This window comes from Octopus bimaculoides, chromosome 5, assembly GCF_001194135.2.
Source record: "Octopus bimaculoides isolate UCB-OBI-ISO-001 chromosome 5, ASM119413v2, whole genome shotgun sequence".
NCBI classification, from domain to species: domain Eukaryota; kingdom Metazoa; phylum Mollusca; class Cephalopoda; order Octopoda; family Octopodidae; genus Octopus; species Octopus bimaculoides.
Window position 1 is genome coordinate 108729420 of NC_068985.1, and position 4913 is coordinate 108734332.

General features: G+C 33.1%; 1 pseudogene; it reads left to right on the top strand.

The window, feature by feature from the left end:
- Positions 1 to 2151, top strand: part of LOC106877284 (S-crystallin 1-like) — an 8844-nt pseudogene extending 6693 nt beyond the window's left edge.
- The last annotated feature ends 2762 nt before the right edge of the window (positions 2152 to 4913 follow it).

The following is a 4913-nucleotide window of genomic DNA, read 5'->3' on the forward strand; positions in this document are numbered from 1 at the left end:
ATATATATATATATATATATATATAACGAAATATGCTGTCCTGTATTGCATTGAATTATATTAAGTGTAATATATTAAATATATGTAAATAGCGATAATGTATGAAATCTAGGAATACATGGGTTGTGAACAGAAAATGAAAATATATTATTGAAATTTTTCTTGCTAGTCTGAGAAACGTATGAGATTTGAAGAGACCTGCCGCAGAATTCTTCCATACATGGAAAGAACTTTGGATATGTACAATGGTGGAAACCAATACTTTATGGGAGACCAGGTAATTTTCTTGTTTTCTTATTTTATTTACTGTTAATGACAATATACAGAAACTAAGCTTTATGTCCGGGATTGTTTGCGACAAAAGTGAAGACTTCTGGTTCATATATAACTTCAAAACAGAAGCTGCTCTTAATTGTTCTTAATTAGAAATTAGGTAGAATGTTATCATTTCTACGTAACTAAATTCTCAGTAACTACTCTGCGAATTTGTCATTTATGCTTGCACTTTTAAATTTTCCGAGAATTCTATATAACACTCGGGAGAAAAACAGCCATTCACAATTCAATATATTCGCCAGAAATACTGTATGTTGATTGAATACAACCCCAAAAAGAACAGATAATATAACTAATTTCGCACTCGATCTTACACATTGCATAGCTTTACACCTTCTTCCGGAGTCTAAGGTAGTCTAATTAAGCTCAGTTTGTTTATTTACGCAAGAAGCTAAATTATCTCCCCATCGAAACTGTTACCAGTTAATATTAAGGCCTGGCATTGCCTCCACCCTCAATACACTAGTTTCAGACAACCTATAATAACTAGAAATACAGGGCATTATTTTCTAAAGCCATGCACCTTTTATGAGTTTCTTGTAAAGGGCAGTGAATTGCTATTTTGTTATGTTTTAAACTCATGTTTAAACATTGTCAGGATCAGTTAATCCTCTTTTCTGGTCAATAAAAAATTTAGTATGTTCCATGTGGAAGATGTTTACTATACATGCTTACACTATTTCAATCTTGGCTTAATAGTTTAAAACCCACTGAAAATTTCTGGAAGTTAAGGAGATGGTAAGATGTTCAGTGCACACTACTAAATAACTTTGCTATATAGTTACGTTGGTTTGGGGTTTGTTTTCACGTTATGCTGATATGAAATTTGATTATAGATTTCTAGTCTAGAACTGGATTCAATTTAACCCACTCTATTTCTTGCTCCAAGTTTTCTCTTTCAGTCTATGTTACAAATACCTGATTGGCAAAATAGTAGTGTTGTACACAATCCCTGTGCATATTTAGTCATATTTATTTACATTCTGAAAAAAAACAAAAAACATGTGTTTTTCCAGGACCGACAAAATAACGAATGAGTCCAGTGTGGTATCAATATAATGAATAGTACCCTTTCCTTTATAACTGTGATCTTCTACCTGATATATAAAATGATTATTTATTAATTATTGTTAATATTTCTTGTTCATAGATATCCATGGCAGATATGATGTGTTACTGCGCCCTTGAAAATCCAATGATGGAAAACTCATCTTTCCTGAGCAGCTACCCAAAACTGATGGCACTGAGAGAACGTGTGATGAGCCACTCTAAGTTGTCTAGTTACTTGCAAAGGAGGTGTCAAACTGATTTCTAAAACAGCTAAAGAAGATTTACAATACTAAAATCTCAACAGAAACAAAGCAATCGTTATCAATAACAGCAATTGGATTGTGAATATGAAAACAAACCATAAACTTCAACCATACCAAAACAACAAAGAAGAAGATATATATAGTTTTACAGAATAGTTTTACAAAATATGTCAAGAAAACAAAATTCCTTCAGTCTCTAAAAGAAAAAAATGTAAACGTAAAATGTATGAAAGAATAATCACATAATTCTGAGGATCTATTTGTGAAAATAATTTTGTCGACAGAAATTATCATCACTGATTTGTTAGAATAGCGTTGACAATTTGACCTGCTACATCACGTTGACGATTCAATTAATGGTATAGCATTGTGTCCGAATATTGATGATATGTTTAAAATATGTATGTAAGGATTAGACGTTAGACTGAAAAATTCTATATAATATAAAATGCTGTTTGAGAAAAATGAAAAGAAATCAGAATAATAAAACATAATTTACTAAAAAAAATGTATTTTGTCTCTCTTTTTCCCGTTTCCTCAAGGACCTTACACACATGCGTGCGCATGCACACACACACACATTCAACAGATGTGCATATATATATATATATGATGAGTGTAAAGATACTAAACACTTACAGCCGTTTCAACCACGAGGCATCTAAATCTTCCTAGTTATCTTCATCACGTCAGTGTTATACAGGGATAAACAAACATTGGACAAGGCTTCTTCAGAGAGTTCAAATATTAGGAAACTAACATGTGGGAAAGTAAGTTAAAATAATAGAGTTGGGTAAAGTAAAATAAAATAAAATAAAATAAGGGAGTAGACACAGTAAGGAATGGTAAGAACTTCATTTTAAGGTGTTACTATAATCTATGGTATTCTATGATGTAGTAAGTAAATAAAGTCTCTCCCAGGAGAAATTTCCACTGGCTGCGGTTTACATCGTATTTCCAGAGGTTGTTGGGCCCAAATTCATGGATACAAGCTTGAAACCTATACGCTGATTTAACAATAAGTATTAAACACACAGACACAGACAAAGACACAGACACACACACACACAGACACACACACAGACACACACACACACACACACACACATCACACACACATCACACACACACTAGGACATACACGCACACACACACACACTCTCTCTCTCTCTCTCTCTCTCTCTCTCTCTCTCTCTCTCACAGAGGCACGCACGCACGCAAACACAGAATATCAATCTATAGAATATCAATCTATTAGAAGCACAAACGAGAAAATGTACTCATAGGATACGATAGACTATTTATTCAGGCGAAAGTGGTGCATTGCTTGTTATTTTTGATCATTGATTGGCTAATCATATTTGCCACACACTTTACTTAATAGTGCAGCTTTCATGCAGAAACTTGTTCCTCTGAGCAATTACTGGTGAAGGCTGTATGAACGAAGCTTGAAATTTCAGGGTGAATATTTTTATATACGACTGCAAAGAGAAACCATTTTCTATATCCTCTTAAGCACCACAGATACTAGATGTCTGTATTAATTGAAACTGTTTGACCAAAAGAAAGTGGATTTCGGTGATCCTTTACTGAATACTACATTTTGTAGTTCATCGATTCCACCATACTTTAGCATAGAGACGCCGTGGATTAACGACGTAGAATTGATTCTTTTAAGGGACCTAAACGAACATGATAGTCGTGTTTATTTAGATATGCGTTCATAAAATAATTTCAGATAACGTAGGGGAAATGACTAACCTATTATCTGATATCGATTTATTCAAGCAAGCTGTAATGGCCTGCTATAACGACCCAGTATGAAAACTAACTTTACATTAAAGCTAGTGTATACGGAGCAACCCATACAAAATAACTAAACTAGAAAGTGACATATTATTCATAACAACAGTGTAATAACTAAAGCTTCAGATATTTTGAAATTGAACTGTTTTGGAATTGAACTGCGATATTATCATCCGACATTAACGGTTGTATAATTTCTAAAATGTCTTGGAATGAACGTAACCAGTTACTGTGTTACTCGTTACACAATTAACAACTATAAACAATTTATCTTTAATGGTGTAGACAATGAAGTATTATTGCGACAGTCATAAAGGCTAGGACACAAGGATCCCTTGTATTGCTAATTATATGTCAGTCAGATTTCTTTATATATTGTAATGTAATTAATATACCATCAGGAATTGATATTCTGGCATCAACAAACAGTTACATATACACATTTTTGTGTTATTTCGGATTTGAAGAGAATTTAATCTAAACAGTAAAGAAGATAGAGAATAGAAAAAAAGCTCCCATACAAAGCGTTTAGTTTCAATAGACATTCTAGTGTTTGAACTTAAGACGGACATTACTACTATACACAGAGTGTCAAATAACAATTGAATGGGACAATATCGATTATCAGTAATTTTATTCTGTTGAACTTCTGTTGTACTGTGTACATATATTGTTTACGCATAGAGAGAGTTTACTATCAGATAATGGGAGAGAGAGGGAGGAGAAGAGGAAAGGAGATAGAGAGAGATGGAGGGTCTGCATATCGGCTTGTTATCTAGAGACTGTGTTTACACACTAGAAGTGCCTATAAAGAAATAATGTCTGCACACACTTTCTTTAAAATATGTTGACAACGCACACGGAGTGTCTACTTACAATTATTGTCCATACAAAAAGTGCTTCTACATAATTTGTGTAAATCATAGAGTCTCTATACAGCAAAGTGAATACATAAGGTCAACTAAGATTTATTGTCAGCATATAAGGTTTAAAAGCAAAACATATTTTAGCAAATTAAATGTTTAAATGATTATAATACTTCTAGTTTGTATCTACACATATAATCTCTATTTACAGGAAATTTATAAAGACATATTAAATGCTCCCACCAAAATTTCATTTCCATATATTCTCTGATGGAAACCTATAGACATAGTTTCGGATCTTTTTTAAAACGGGGGCCACATTTTTCATTAACGAAACACTTTGAAACTTGGAACACTGGTAGAATGTGTCATATAAAACATCTTTTTCTCTTAGTCTTCTTTAAAAAAAAAGAAATCCCTAAGTTATTCCATGTGAAAGTTGTCGTATTTCTGTAATTTCAACCAATCACTGACGTCCATTCAGCCGATATACATTAAGTGCCGACTACATAAACAAACGATTCTGAAACAATTAACCCTAACCCTAACCCTAACCCTAACCCTAGGGTTAGGGTTAGGGTTAGGGTTAGGG